The sequence below is a fragment of the Juglans microcarpa x Juglans regia genome, chromosome 6D (genome assembly GCF_004785595.1).
Source record: "Juglans microcarpa x Juglans regia isolate MS1-56 chromosome 6D, Jm3101_v1.0, whole genome shotgun sequence".
NCBI classification, from domain to species: Eukaryota; Viridiplantae; Streptophyta; class Magnoliopsida; order Fagales; family Juglandaceae; genus Juglans; species Juglans microcarpa x Juglans regia.
In genome coordinates, this window is record NC_054604.1 from 10,208,167 (window position 1) to 10,225,068 (window position 16,902).

At 36.9% G+C, this 16,902-nt stretch overlaps 2 long non-coding RNA genes across 2 annotated transcripts; one reads left to right on the plus strand and one right to left on the minus strand.

Annotated features, from left to right (window-relative positions):
• Nucleotides 1–8,101: 8,101 nt before the first annotated feature.
• Nucleotides 8,102–8,697, minus strand: LOC121236225. Its single transcript, XR_005934671.1, has 2 exons — nt 8,549–8,697; nt 8,102–8,456 (listed from the first exon to the last, which is right to left on the minus strand). It is a non-coding gene; the product is annotated as an uncharacterized LOC121236225 (long non-coding RNA).
• A 4,446-nt stretch (nt 8,698–13,143) lies between these two features.
• LOC121236224 lies at nt 13,144–15,602 on the plus strand. The gene is made up of 2 exons (XR_005934670.1): nt 13,144–13,452; nt 15,302–15,602. It is a non-coding gene; the product is annotated as an uncharacterized LOC121236224 (long non-coding RNA).
• Nucleotides 15,603–16,902: the final 1,300 nt, after the last annotated feature.

Consider the following 16,902-nt stretch of genomic DNA (forward strand, 5'->3'; position numbering starts at 1 on the left):
GACTCTCTCGAGGTAGATGAGAATATGGAGAAGCAATCCTTGTTCAAATGTGTTTAGGTGTAGGAGATTTTTTGAGATGGAAGGGACGAAAAATACTGAAGTGGAAATAAGTAGTATTAAAATGTACTACCTCTATTTTATGTCTTGTGATCCAGAACTCAAGGGCATAATAATCAAAGGAATGACTATGTGGAGAAAACCAGATGATTATTTACCTCGGAAGATGGCTCTTTTGTTGACATTCTATGGTTTTGTGTCTTTAGCTTACCTTGCACTTGGCCTAACCTTGTTTCTAAGGTTTGTTCAGTTATGGAAGGATGTCACACGGTTGCACTACCACATTACAACGGTAATTGCTTTTGGAATGTGGGAAATGGCTATCTACTTTGAATATGCCAACTTCAATTCAATTGGAAGCCGACCAATGATCATTACTTTGTGGACTGTAATTTTCAGATTTGTCAAGAAAAATGGGTCTTGCCTTCTTCTTACGGTGGTTTCAATGGGCCCTAGTGTTGTGAGGCCGACACTTGGGGGTGTAACCTCTAAAGTACTTCTTCTTCTTGGCATAATATATTTCATTTTGATGGTAAATTCACTTGCAGTGTTTGGATACTTCTTGTGAGCAAGGCTTACATACAAATTAGAATTTCTCATTACATATGTTGCATTGAACTCAATGGATGGTCATGGCCAACCAGCATTGCTTTTCATCGTCCCATTCACCCCTGGAACTAGTGAAAAGAGAGATGTTCTCAGAGTCCCATGGATTAGAGGAGAACCTGAAAGACCCTGCCCACATGTCCATCTCCAACATTGAAGAATTCAATGAACAAAAATGAGGCCAACTCGAAAAAGCAAATCCGCACTTTGTGGAAAAGGTACTATGAAGAGAGAGGGTTTTTCATAGTCCAGCTTACAAGACTAAGCCCAATTTACACCGACCGTAGGGCCATGGGCCGCTACATGGTTATGTCACGAATTCTATTTTATAGCTTATCTTTTACTATTTAATTGGACTTGTAGTAGTGTAGCTTGTAATGGCCTTGAGTTTAGAGTAATCTTCATTTCAGATGTTAATTTGGACCCATATATGGGACAAGTTAGCTGAGATATCATATTATATGCTAGTTGCTCTATGAATTTGTTATGGAATCTATGAGAAATTTGTTTAATTTTCTTGGAGGTATGGTTCCTCGAATATTCGCTGTAATTAGTAATTACAGCCTATGATGAATATATGAAAGTTTTTCCACTACCATTCCTACTGATTGTCCTTTTGATGGACAATACTCGTTACAATCCATTTCTAAGAAGAAGAATCATAACATGTACACTCTTATATTAGAATTTATACACTAATGGAGTTCTATTATATCAAATTTGAACTAAATTAGACACCGATCGAAGGGCAAACATTTATCGGTGAAGAGTGCGATCTGATTAGTTAAGGAATTAAACTAGACATGGTTAGCAGAATTGTGGTTTCCAAGGATACATTTAAAAAAAAAAAAATCAAATGGGTTGGAAGAGAGTTAGGTGTAGACAAATACTACACTAATGAAGAAATGACATGATATTGATAGATATTTGTGGAATTGCATTGAGAGAGAGGGCCTAGCCCCCCAGGCCACCACTAAGGACAAGGAGGGACATGAGAGCATGCAGGTGTCAGGAGTCAGAGGGTGTCAGGGGTCAGGAGGCATGCAGGGAGTCAGGAAGGTGTCAGAGGTCAGGAGGCAGGGGGTTAGGAGGCATGGGTGTGTCAGGAGGCAGGAGGTCAAACACGTAACCACCAACAGTTGCAAGAAGAGGGTCATATAAAAAGGAATGCCTAGACAACTTCAACTAGCTCTAGTCTTCTTCTCCTTCAGCAACCTCTCAAGGAAGACAACATCTCCCACAAGAAGAACTCCAACTTTCTTTGTACATTGAGAAATGAAAGATTGTAAACAACTATGTTGTAGTGGACTTTTCCTCCCTAAACGACTGTGGACGTAGGCGATATGCCAAACCACGTAAATCTGAGTGTCCCTTACTCTTACTTTCTCTGCATTTGTTTTCCATTCATCACCATGGATGTATGCATCACCACTGTACAGCCGCAGCGGAACACTGTCAAGGGCTCCAAACAACACCGATCAAGGCTCAGCCAACTCAATGGGCCTGGAATGACCATTTCTCTCCTTCAGGCATATTTTGTGATTTTCACAGCATCAACATTGGCGCCATCTGTGGGATTCCTTTCACTTTATAAGTCGAATGTGGGAGAATGACAACTTTCCGGTGCGCTGAATAAATCTCCAAATGAAGTCTCCCTCAGATAAGTACTTCTTGCTTCACGGCACTTATGACGACTTTCCGGTGTGCTGAATAAATCTCCAAATGAAGTCTCCCTCAGATAAGTACTTCTTGCTTCACGGCACTTATTTTTATTAACGTCCCCAAACAGCTCTCCCTAGAAGGCTCCCCAGCGGGCTCCCCCAGAAGGCTCTCCCTAGAGGGCTCCCCCACAGGGTTCTCCCTAGAGGGCTCTCTCAGGGGGCTCTCCTAGAGGGCTCTCCCACTAGGCTTTCCCAAAGAGCTCTCCCTAAAGGGCTCTCCCAGCGGACTCCCCTAGCGGGCTCTCCCTAGAGGGCTCCCCTAGAGCGATCTCTCCAGCGGGCTCTCTCCAGAGGGCTCACCCAGAGGGCTCTCCCAGTAGGCTCTCCCAGAGTGCTCTCCCTAGAGGGCTCTCCCAACGGGCTCCCCTAGAGCCAAAGGACTCTCCCTAGAGAGCTCCCCAGAGGGCTTTCCCTGGAGGGCTCACCCAAACTCCCCCACTGGGCTTACCCGGACTCCGCCAGTGGACTCCCCCACCTAGCTCACCCAGTCCCTCCCAACAGACTCCCCCATCGGGCTCACCCAGGCTCTTTCGGTAGACTCCTCCAAGGGACTCACTCAGACTCCCCCACGGGCTCTCCCAATGGGCTAACCCAAACTCCCCCAGGGGGCTCTCAAAGGGAACTCCCCCACCGGGCTCACCCAAGCCCTCCTAGCGGACTCCCCTAGCAGGCTCACCCAGGCCCTCCCAACAGACTCCCCCACCAGGCTCTCCTAGCTGACTCTTCCAACGGGCTCACCCAGCTGACTCTCCCAACCGGCTACCTGGGCTTTCCCACGGGTATGTCAGGAGGCATGGGGGGTCCGGAGTCAGGAGGTCAGACACACAATCACCAATAGTTAGAGGAAGAGGGTCATATAAAAGAGGATGCCTAGATAACTTCAATTGGCTTTGGTCTTCTTCTCCTTCAGCAACCTCTCAAGGAAGACAGCAGCTCCCACAAAAAGAGTTTCGACTTTTTTTATACAGTAAGAAATGAGAGACTGTAAACAAGTATATTATACTAGACTTTTTCTCCTCAAACGACTGTGATTTTTTCATCATCATTTCATATATGATAGATTTATAAATAAAATATAATAAATAATATATGTACAATCATCAAATATCATATCATATATGAGATGATTAGAGACTTAGAAAAAAGAGATGATGAATAGTATTAATTATATATATATATATAAAATTTGAGGAAGTGGGCATCAATGAGTCCTGGAATTAAATATGCTAATGACATGGAATGATGGAAAGAGATATATATATATATATATATATATATAATCCATAATGCTTCAAATAAAGGCAAAAGAAATCGCCGAAAGGTGGCCATCAAGAGTGTCTAGCTAGCCTAATTACTTGTCAAATTAAAAAAAAAAAAAAAAAAAAAAAAAAAAAAAAAGAAATCGATCGGAAGCATGCATTTTGTTTTCACCCGTTGGACAAAAAACTGAAATGAACAGTAATGAAAGATGAAACAAAAGGGCAAAATGATAAAATTGACAAAAGAGTTATTACAGTATTATTGATCACTGTTGTGACATCGTTTTTTTCGGTTAGATGAAACAAAAAGGCAAAATTACAAAATTGACAAAAGTGTTAGTACATGACATCGTTTTTGAGGTAATTTTTGCTACAGACCCACAATAAAAGTCACCAACTCCTTGTGATCTTTATCCTTCTTCTCATCAGTTTCAACAGCCCGACGATTTTTATGCAACTTTCTTCTTACCCTTTAGGCAGTTTGAGTCAGCAACATGGATCTTCCGTCCATGCCCATGTGTGGTTGGGTCTTATTACGATTTTGTCTTTATATTTGTGATTTACTTTCCGAGTGTCCACTTTGTCAGCTTTAAGATATTATGTGAAATGATATTTTATTTATCTTCGAGGGAGGTGGTCTTCTCCTTTCTTATTGCCGCTGCGGTTTGGACATAAATTTTGTGAAAATATAGATCTTTATTTTGTATGTTGTAGAAGAGAAATAGAAATAATGCAAATCATGAATATCTGTTAAATATTTTTATTTTATTATCTCAAACGACTTACAAAAATTTAAGACTTTTAACTCATTTTTCAAATATTTTTATTCTTCATATATCAACATGTTATCCTTATCTAAATGAGTAGGAAGTCGAAATAAAGAGACAAGTAAGGATTTTAAATCCTTATTCTCTTAGTTTAAGTCTCTTATTTTTGTGCTAGACTCATGAACAAGTCGTTGAAGTTTAAAAATCTTCTCGTTAAGCTTTTCAACCTCACGAGCACTAGACTACAACTGTCGAGAAAATACGACAATAGATAATGAGTATCGAGTACCGAGACTCACAAGTTTATAAATGACGTCATCATCTGACTTGTTAGTCAGATCATTCTCATTCTGCATCATGGCAGCTACGGTAGATGCACAAATAATTGGTAGTTGAAGTGCAGAATATCACATATAGTGAATAAGGGGATTGGTGGAAAAAGATTGTTGAGTCATTTAAAAAACAACTCTTCTAGGTACAGCAAAGCTGCGTGCCACTTGTGTACCGAAAGGTGACATGGCAGAAGCAGGGGCATTTAAGTAATTATGAAAAGTAGAAAAGCAAAACCAATTAAAACAAAACAAATTGAGACTGAAAAAAGAAAATGAAATCCCGCATCTCCCTCCCAACCCACTTCCCTCCCAACCCAATTCGTACAGTCGCTCCCTCCGTCTCTCCAAATCTCTTCCTCAACGAATCCTCCTCCAAATCTCTTCCTCTGCGTGCGCGACGACGAGATTAATGTGAAGTAAGTGTACAAGAACACATTTATTTATTTATTTATTCTATTTTTGCAACTAAAACTTCTAAGAGGGAAAAATGTGAACCATTTGAATGTACAAAAAGAAGCATGCTTCACTGTTAAAACTCCCGTAAGAATGGGTTAAATATCAGCCATGAGGAGTGAAAAAGAGAGGAGCTTTTCCTCTAAAAGAGTCGCCCACTTTCTAGGATTAATTAGGATTTATGTTTTTTTTTTCTCGTTTTCTGATGAAGGCAGCGGGCACTACTTTACTCTCTGTTCTCCTTAAAAGAGAGTGGATGCAGTCATGTATGACGTAGTCTCTTCTCCTTAATTATCAAGTCAGCCATCTGCAGATATGAACTGCCCACCAATTCAGCATGATCCATTTCTTTTATCCATGCTTTTATCTCGTGGAATGAACTAGTATGTGTTAGATGAGCTGGTGAATTCATATTTTTCTATGTGATGCCACCTGTTATTCCCGCATGCTTATGGATGTCATGCCTTTTGCTTTTTTGAATAATGTTTCATAATTTCTCTGTCATGCTTCATGCTTCTTTGAATACCCTGTTTTGTTTCCCAGCTATGGGCGACTCACTGCATGCAAAAATAGTGTTTCTCTTAGAGAGAAGATTACATCAAGCTTCAATTAGGTAAAGGATTTCCTTGAATGAGAGAATAATGCTTATTATTGCCCATAATCTCACTTTGATATGCCTTTTAATTGTGCTATAGGCTATTGGGAAAATCACTTCTATAAGAGTCCTGATTCCTCAATACCTCCTAACTAATGAATTTTCATTTCATTATGGATCTCATAATTGAGTTGGGAATGATATTATGCCAACGTTTTCTACAATATATCTTGATTGTAAAACGATTGAAGAACATAAAAACATCACATGACCGGTGGGAAAGGGGAAATAGAGCTGTTAATGAAAAATTAGTTGTGCAGTTCTATCTGTGTTTAGCATTTCTAGAATTTAGAATATCCACTTGTTATGAACTTAGTTTCAGATTTTTAAGAAGTTTCAAATATTTGAAGTTCTTTTTTGCATTGCTTGGATTTGGAATCCCAAGTACGTTAAAAATCAGTAAATGCGACAAATTTGGTTGTATGATTGTGTTGTTCCTTTGATATAACTTGTTTTTATTTGGTAATTTGTTCTTCATGATTAATGTTGGAAGGCTTCGCTGCAACTTTTATGCTTTTAAGTTTTTTCCTGTCCATTTAGTGATTGTATTGGATTAATTTTCAGTTTACACTCTTATTCTTGTGCAGGACATTCAAGCACTGATCAACAAAATTAATAAGTCTATAGTGGCTCCTCTTCCAACAAAGTATTCTGATGGAGAAAGGGAAAGAGCACACATCTCATATCACACCTCCTACCACAAATCCATCAACAAATCCATCAAATCAGATGATACCAAGACCATTTTATACATATTTTTCAACACCTCCTAGGATAGATCCATCTATCAATCCTGCAATTCAGGTATTATGAATATAAAAAATTTAGAACACGCCAGCCAGTAGATTTAATTTTGATTTTGATCTATCTTCAAATCTTTAGTTTAAATTGGTATATATATATATATATATATATATATATGAATTGATTGGAAAAATAACATTAGATGCTTTCTTTGTGAGACAACAAATTAATTTAATGAATAAGAAAAAGATAAAGCTGGATACCAGAATATTTCCTAACTTTTTTTTGGTAGCTACGGAAGGTCATTTCAAACACAAATCACCCTGTAATTACTATCTTCATTCTAATCATGATAGACCCTAAAGAAATAACATGTTTATAGATCTAGCTAATTAGTAATTTCCTGACATAGAAAGCATCCTCTATTGAAACGGCCTTATATTCAAAAAATATATATATATTTATATAATTGTACAAGAAGTACGTGTATATATATATATATATATATATATATGAAAGTAGTAGTGGTAGGTACTGTTTATGTTGCAATAGAGAAGTGAATTTGTCTGTTAAGAGAATGTTAGATACAAATGATCAAGCTGGTATCAGAATGAATTGTTGGGTTGACAGGGTTGACACGTGCAGAAATTTATTTGGGCAAACAATTGTTGGGACTCAAGAGAGTGATGTCTTTGAGGTAGTTCGTGATTCTATTGTCTTACTTTTTTATTCTTACTTTTTTTCAATGTTTTCAAGTTCACAATATGATTCTAAGTTTTTTACTTTTTTTTTTATCTATTTTTAGCCTCCTCAAAACACTACCGAAGTGTTGGAGTTTGGTAAAACCCAACTTGGAGATGGAACATATGAAGCTCTAGATGGGACTGAAGATCTTGGACACGTGCAAGAATAAAGATGTTGAAATACTTTCATCTGTTTCTAATTTTGTGTTGGGACTTGTTTATGTTATGACTCGGTTGGTGTAATTATGAGATTTTAAGTTGTAGTGTTAATTAATACTTGTGAAGTAGGTGGTTGGGACTTGTTTATGTTATGACTTTGTTGGTGTAATTATGGGAGGTTGGGATTTTGAGTTGTAAGTGTCAAGTCATACTTGTGAAGTAGGGAGTATGCTACAGGTATATGCAATAGAATCTTGTATATAATGAAATTATATTTTGTTAAGTGAAATCAGGGACACCAATGAAATTATATTTTGTTAAAGTGAAATCAGGAACTTGAAGTTATGTTGCTAAGTTGTAGAATTTTCCATGTAATTTGTGGATGGTTTCTTTTTGCCAACCAATTTGGCATGATCTGTTTACCTGTTTAAAGTACTTTCATGAGGACAAATAATATCAAGTTTCATTATTCTTGAGTTTCTATATTTGCCATAGTTTCTATATTCTCGAGTTTCATTATTTTCCATGTCAGAATAATCAATTTATGACACCCATGACTAAGGTATAAATAATAAATTCTCATAAAGATCACATTTCCAGCTTCATACAACTCAATTTCTCAACTAGTTGCTTAAAGTTATACACAACAAATGCCACAAAAGTATATACAAATTTCCCTCAAGTAATATGGTTTCATTGTTTACAGATGCAATACAATGAAATTAATATAAAAATAATCCAAGAGATTTTAAGTAGTGTGCGTTCACGCCGGATCTTTGCTTGTTGCCTTTGAATATCAAGTTGGTCGTTATGGATTCCCAACTTATACTTCACAATCTCTTCATCTCTTCTTTGAAGCTCTTCCTCATTTCTTAACAACTCAATTTATATCTTCATAAGATCTTTTTCTCTTTCCTCATTGCGATTTGCCCATTTGAAATAGCTGCAGTGTGATAATCCCTGATTATAAAGAAACAAACGTAAAATATTAAACTTTTGTAGAAACCAAAATGCATGTCAAATTTAAAAAAAAAAAAAAAAAAAAAATTTACCTTCGTATTGCAGTTTGGACACCCAAAAAATGATCGGTCCGGATTTCTTGGCGTATTCGATGTTCTAAGTTTTGCGGGCTTCCCACAAGTGCACATTGGGTTGTTTGCCGAAGTCCAGGAAGAAGCTGATGATGACATCCTAATGAAGAAGCGGGCTTCCACAAACATGTTCCCAACAAACTTTGAATATTACTTTGCATATTACCAAAACTTTGCAAATTACAAAAACTTTACAAAACTTTAAATATTAGCTCAGTTCTACATTACAAAAACTTTACAAATTATCAAAACTTTGCAACAAAACAAACATAGCGTAGTTCTATATACATCCAATGATGACGTCTCCAGACAGCCTCTTAATGTGCGATGGGGATGGTTGTGAACCAGCTAACCCAATGATGAGGTCTCCAAACAGCCTCTTAATGAGTCTAATTAAAATGTTAAAAATCCCAGAATTCATCCACTCACTGTCCACAGTTTGGATGGTACTTCAGTTGAAGAAGGTCAGCCTGATAGGAAGCGACCTGCTCTGGCTAGGTATTACTTGTCTCTTTCTCAAAACTTGAAAATATTCAATTTTACATCACACTTTGCTAAGTTGGTTCCCTTTCAACTGAAACACTGAGTTAGTTTGGAGTTATTAGTTTATTTTTATTTCTTTATTTTAGCTTTTGAGTGTTTATTGTTTCTCTGGTTCTAATTGAACAAGATGTTTGAAGTTGTTCGTAAAAACTGAACTGAGAAAACTTTATCAAGTTCCTTTGGATTCTCCGAGGAGTTCTAGCAAAACTTAAGTTAGCTCAGTGTTTGTTTCATACTAAGTTACCAAAACTTAGTTGGTATTGTGAACTGAGAAAATCCTTATATGTTTCAAACTCATACAAGGATTTGTCTCAAACGCCCATAAATCTTGAGATCTAAACTATAATTGCTGCCACTTTAGACACAAAAGCCATTGTCTCAAAGTTATTGAGAATCTTAATAAATACACAATACTGCTTCATATTTCTTTTCTTCCTTTCTTTTTTTTTAGAAAAGATTTATTTATCCACAAGCACAACATATAATCAGTTCAAATTCATTGACAATTGTAGTCATGACAAATTTACTTAATTTAATCTCATCTAAACCACATTGACAGATAGGACAAAATATTGGGATGTCACCACTCTACTCAAATACTGAAATCACCAGCTTGCTCAACTTGAGATACAAAATGAACCTATATACTTTAAATGATCTAGATATTCAGACAAAAATGCATTATTTATAGGATGCGGAAGCATATAGATATCCATTAGTACTGGACATATTCAATGGCCTCGAACAAGATCAAGTTTCTATTCTATATTTACCGCTAACATAAATATCATCTAACAACCTTCAAAACCTAAATTCAAAACCTAACTTCAAAACCTAACTTCAAAAAACCACAAAATCAAAATAAAAACCACAAAATCAAAATATATACACAACACAAAATTAATCAACTGCATTTGATTGTTACACAAAGAGAGAGAGAGAGAGAGAGAGAGAGAGAGAGAGAGAGAGAGAATTGGTGGCCGCAGCTGTCTTCGCAGGGAAGAGGCGCAACGAAGGCACGCCGACAAGATTAGGGCTTGGACCAAGATTTGGGGGTTAAACTAGAGAAGAGATTAGGCAAGAGAAATGGGAGCTTTCGATGGCTTGAAGAGAAGCAGACTGCGTGTGCCTCGGGGCAAAAGACAAAGAAGAGAGAAGCGGGCTCCAACCAGAGGAGAGAAGCAGCGCTGGGGCAAAACCAGAGAAGAAGAGGGCATCGTCTCTTTCGATTGTTTCAAAATTGTGCGTTTTGAGCATTGTTTTGATTATAACTTCAAATCCCGCCCAAATGAAGTTAGCCGTGAAAATTGTGTGTCTCCCTCTGAAACGGTTCGTTTCATTAAAACTATTCCAGGTTAGCACTTCGGTGCGCATCGGTGCGCATAACTGCTTGCCTTCAGACTTTTCCTTAAAAAAATGGGGAAAAAGCTTAGAGAGTGAAAATGCAGATGGATTAAAGAGAGCAAAAAAGATTTGATGCAAATTAGATGAAACTTAAGACTGATTTTATAGAGATGGATATGAGAACAAGACAAGCTATCAGTTCTTCAAAACTTACTTAGTCAAGATTATAAGATATGATGGATGCATATTTTATTTAGCTATGCCAGCGAAATTAACTGTAGATTGTCCCTATTTTTCTCGTAAACGCTGAACCTCTATTGTTAACTGCTGATGTTGACTTTGTATTTGTACTCTCTCTCGTTCCAACTCTCTATTCGTGGTTGCTGGTCATGAGTATACCAGTCTACAAATTTTTTGAACTCCTTGTTTTTTATTTTAATCTTTTAATCTTTTTACTTTTATTAGCAAGTCTTTGATGCAACTCAGATATTTGATTGTTAAGCCGATCAACCTCACTCACTCTTACCGGTAACTTCAGAGACATGGTTGTAATAGAGGCAGCATATTGAGCATGAAGCATTCTTGATCCTACAACAACCTCAGAATCAGTCCTATCAAAAAAATGCATATATGCTCCTATCATGGTGTTGACGGCCTTATAAGAGAAAATTAGTAGTTGGAGCATAAATGGTTCCTGATTCAAATATGGAATATTATTGAAAGAATGTTGGTCGGCCATGCTATTGTTCTGGATAAACAGTAACTAGGTCAAAGAACAATGTGAGAAATTATTCTGTGAGTATTCGAATGATGAAAATGGTCTTTTTAAATAGAAATCCGGAGCGGGGCTCGAGGCTTTACCTCACTATCTCCGTAGACCCAAGTGGTTCGAGCTTTACAGCACTTGTCGGGACCCAGACGGGGCTCAAGGCCTTGCAGCATTTGTCGAGGCCTGGGCAGGGCTTGAGGATTTAGAAGGAAATAATGAATTGTGCAAGAATTTTCCCCACAAATTGTGCAAGACATGTCTCCATGAAAGTTTTTTTATATGGAATGATGAGTAGAAGAACTTTATTTTTTTATCTTTTTATGAAAAAAAAAAAAAAGAAAATTATTTTTTAGTGCCTCCATAATCATTTCTCATGATCAAAAGTAATGATGATGCCTCCATGATCAAAACTTTTAATACTTTTATTTTGTCTCCGTGTAGGAATGATGTCTCCATATAAATATATATATATATATATTTATATATAATTTCACGAAATGATTAAGAGGCACCATTTCATAAAAAGATAAAAAGTTAAGTTCTTCTGCTCATAATTCTATATAAAAAAACTTTCATGAAAACATATCTTGCACAATTCATGGGAAAAGTCTTGCACAATTCATAGAGAATTGTCTTCTGGTTGTTGCCGTTGGTTCTTCACAAGGTAAATTTCATTATTTCCTTCTAAATCCTCGAGTCCTACCTGGGTCCCGACAAATGCTGTAAGGCTTCGAGTCTCATTCAGATCTCGACAAGTGCTGTAAAGCTCGAGCCGCCTTAATTCGTGAAAATAGTGGGGCAAAGCCTTGAGCCCCGCTCTAGATTTCTATTTAAAAATATCATTTTCACCTTTTAAATACTCAGAACAATTTTTCATATTGTTCCTTAAATTAATTATTGCTTATACAAAACGATAACATGACCAAGTAACATTCTTCCAATAATATTCTAAATTTGAATAAAAAATTATTTACGCCTCAACCACTAATTTTCTCTTCTTCTAAGACTATTGTTTCATGGGGATCGGTTTTTCCTTTCATTTTTTTTTGTCCATGTTTTCATATTCAAGTTCATGGTGCTGTGTTGAGAAAATTAGAAGATGAATACAAAGTGATTTTAGATCTGAGTGGCTTTGACAACCTCAGAGATATGTACGAGGCAGAGGCTATTGTGAGGACAAAGAAGAGGAAGAGTCCAAAGCGAAGGAAAAAAAAAAGATTGAATGTAATGCTCAAGAGAAAGTGTCAGTGTGTGGATCTTTCGCCTTTTTCTTCTCTCTTTCTTTCGCATTGATTTATTCTTCTGGTTCCTTTTCCATCCAATAGCTAATGTGGACTATATGTCCATGGCTCCTAGAAAGCCAAAAAGAATGGTTGCAGAAAGAAAGAGAGAGAAGCAAAGAGAGAAGGACAATGGTTGTCAAACAGATTGATGAAGCTTCTGTTTTTAGCTCTATATAGTTGAAGCTTCCTCTTGGCTTCCTTGATGACTAAAAAAAAAAAAGAAGAAAAGAAGAAAGCTGTTCTCTTTCTTTTTCTCTCTTTCGCTCCTATTCTTGAATATTTGTTGCTTCTGGGTGTGGTATGAGTTGTTTGACCTTGATTAGATTTAGAACAGTAGGCATGAATTCCTCAAAGCTTCCAATCAAGAGGAGATGCTAGAAAACTTGTTCGATTGTTTGTGTTGTTTGTTGATGCCATTGGAAAACAAGGAGAGGTTTGTGAGGGCTGAAGGTGTGGAATTGATGATTATCATCATGTGAACGTTTTGTGGATGTTCTAGGCCTGAAGACTATGTTTGCTATTTTTATGGGTAAGGTAAATCATTCTTACAACTATTTAGTTTTTATATTTGGAAAATTCTAAATGTAGTCCCAAATAGAGGACTGCAAGCGCACGCCTATGTGGCATAAACGAATCGTTTTACTAAGGGAAATTTGTACGACGTTGTCTCACTGAGGTACTACAAATCACGAGCCCTTTCTCCTCCCTTCGATTTCCCCTTTCCCCCTTCCTCCCTTCCTCCCTTATCCCCTACCCCTTCCTCCTGAACTCGATTTTTCTCTCTCCCTTCCTCCTAATCTTCGGACGGTCCTACTGAGCCTTAACTCCATCCCCTTCATGCGATAGTCCCCTTCCTCACCTTCCTTCTGAGCCCGAAACAACGGGTTTGTGCTCTTGCTTAGATAATGCCATGACTAAAATTTGAGGTATTTTTTATAAAGCCTTGACATTGGAGATGTCCAGGAATCATTTTTGTAGTTCAATACATTTGAAATTGTCACACGTCTGTGACTATGACAATAGGGGCCAAATTCATAATGGGTTTGGGTTGGATAATAGGAGTTTAGTAGTTGGGCTTAGCCTATGGCCCAAAGCCATCATCTCTTTTATTTACATGAGTTTTGTTAAGTCGGGCCATGGCCCATTTATTTGGTGTTTGTTTAGCCTTTTGGCCTTTTGTTATAATTGTTGTTTAAGTGATGCTTTGGCATGTTGGTTATGAAGGGAGTATATGTAGTAGAATGAGGAAAGGGTATGATATGCAGAATCATTAATGAAAATATTTCTTTATCTCTTTTCTCTCTTTCTTGGAGGCTAGGTCAACCTCGAATGTGACCAATTTTAGTTATCTTTTCTTCTATATTTTCTAGTCATCCAAACACTTACTATCATCAGGTGTGTTACAGAAATCATGCTTTGTTTATAATTAACCTGGTGAAGACGTATTATTATTCCCTGGTTTGTGCTTCTGAGTATGGGAGGGTTGGGGTTTAGTGAAATGCTTTTGAATGTTCTGGTGCACCACTAACGTCTATGTGTTTGGTAAAACGTCTGAGCCTCATTACTAAGTGATCCCAGTACTAGTATTCGCACTAATTCAGGTTTGATTATGTGCGAGAGGTTTTCAGGTCAGGTAACTGAACTGGATTCCTTAGAAGCTATTTTTGGCTTTCTTGCCCCTTTAACCACATCCATGTTGATGTTGGATTTGGTTCCAAAATTCATCTCTAATTACCCTTGGTGCATTATTTCCGAACTTTTGAGTTGTTCTTCGATTCTGGAAAATGATATTGTTAAAGCGTTTTTAAGTTTAAGGTTGATAGTAATTTGAGTCATATTGAATAGACAAACAAATACAATATGTATGTCTGCGTGTGTGTACTCATATAAGTAAAGCATCACTCTACATTTGACCATATGCTTGACCTGCATTATTTAAAAGATAGATCATCATCACTAGTCTGATGCTCGACTTGCATTTATGATAATTACAAAAGGTATGATCATAGCTTTTGGCCAAACTAAGTTGCAGTGTTGACCTTATTTTGATAACCCAATAAAAAATGTTTCTTCTATTCAGTTGTGTGTGAGTTGGTTCTACGACCAGATGGGAGAAAAAAATTGATGTTTGGTTATCTTTCTGCCTCTGTCTAAAAAAATTATTTTCTAAAACTTTATCTTAAATTCTTTTAGTTTCCATTAACTAGATATAACTTTATATGTCCATACGGGAATGAAACCATTACTTGACCGGCGCACCCCCCCCCCCCCCCCCCACCCCCCCCACCCCAAGGCTTCTTTGCTATCAAAGATTATATCCAATTCCCAAAATGCCTTTATCAATGGAAGACAAAAGTCTTGACTCGGTTGTTATTGCCAATTTGTGTCTTGCCAATGCATATCTACCATTCATTTTTTAGTATTTGTAAATAGTACCCCCATGGGCATTTTTAGTAGTACTTGAGGTCTACTATGCTGCACATGGGTCTCCTCTCGGGCTTTATTGTGGGAACTAGGAATGGGTCTTCTTACAGGTCAAAATGTTGTTCTGACTTACAAGTCATCTATTCCTTATGCTGCACAGCCCATAGCACAGGGGTCTCCTCTCAGGCTTTAGTTGTTTGGCTACATGTTGGTTTGCTCTGCCCTGCAGATGATTACAAAATAATTTACACTGATATTTTGCTGCTTTAAGGATATATCTTTTGGTTCAATTATTCTAAGGCAGCTTTGATTTTGAGGGTATACTGATATTTTATTATTACTTGTTTCAAGGGTGTTTGTTGAAGTCCAAAAGAGAGAGAAAGAACTCCAACATGCAAGGAAAGAGATCCATAAAAGAGAGGAAGACATCCCAAAGAGAGTGTTGTTTGCTACGATCAAGATCAATGGAAGATTCAGTTTGTGTTAGGGACTTTTTGTATGTCGTTAAGTTTGTTAGTGTTTTAGTGTAGCCAAACTGGTGACTTGTAAACATTTTGCATTAATATGCAGTCTTGTCGAAGTTGTAACATGCATTTTATGTTTCCAACTGTACCAGACTTATGATCCCTTCAATATAACGTATTTTCCAACAGATTTTCTGCTATATTAGTAAGCTGGAATATGTGGCAGCTTTTTTTCTTTACATACCAGTGCATTAATAAAGTGTAAAATTGAAGTATATATCTAACACTTCCAGCAATCTAATAACCAGACTAACATCTTAGAATGCAATAGGCAAGCTCGAGTTGCTTTTTTTTTAAAATAAAAATTGCATTCTTTATTAAAAAGCACAAAACAAGTACATTGCTTGTATATTCATACAATTGATCAATTTGTCTGAAAATAAATCGAGTGCCAAATACAAAAATTGACCACAAATAGCGACCACAAAAATGCCAGATACAAACAACGGCCACAAATAGCGACCACAAACAACTAGACTCCACTAAACAGGCTCCAAATGAAACTAGATCATAATGCCAACAACGACCACAAAAAACCAGGCTCCAAAGCTAAGTATAACCATATTGCCAACTTCCAATACACCAAGTGAAACTAGATCATCAATTGTCAAGAGAGGTATGATGTTGAAGATCTACCTATAACTGGGTCAAAAAAAAAAAAAATAGACTTAAAAATCACAAATAAAATTTTTCATACTTAAGTAAACAAATTCATATATACGAACTACTGCATACCTGTGTAAGGACACTTGGTTGTGTGCCAATAAGTAAGACCTCATAGTCTAATCATATGATTGGGTTTCATATAACATCTTTTTATTTTTGGTGAATAATTTCCCTTGCATTTATTTTATTTTTGGTGAATAATTTCCTTTGCATCCTTCTGCAGGAAAACTTCAAGGGTTAGACAATATTCATGGGAGTTTTAAATGTTCTGCATTTCTGGTACACTAACATCAAGAAACTCAGCACTAACTAATGTTCCTTCTGGGGGAGTTCAACAACTTACTGGCAGCCTTTCTAGTGTGCATTTTACATCAAAGAATCTTCCATTTATGTTGTCAATATTAAGTCATTTGATGTTGGAATAGAAATGGAAGTTCTTATACGTATGTATATGTCAAGTTAGCGATACTCACCCCTCATTTTTAATGAAATTTGGTATTCTAAAACTTTTGATTCTGTTCTTTTTTTGTTTATTCCTCCATCGTTTCCTTCATTTATGATTCATATCAAATTCAAGAAATAACAGTACTATTTTTCTTGGTTGACATTAAAATCTAATCATATTTTTTTGGGTTTGTTCTGAATCTGCAAAACAAGGAAAAGAGAGTGAGAGCAGAGCAACTACCTAGTTTGAGGCGGCATCGTGGTGGTGGGGATGATGTTGAGTGACAGATAGAGGTCTCTTATCAGGGGTGGCAGGCA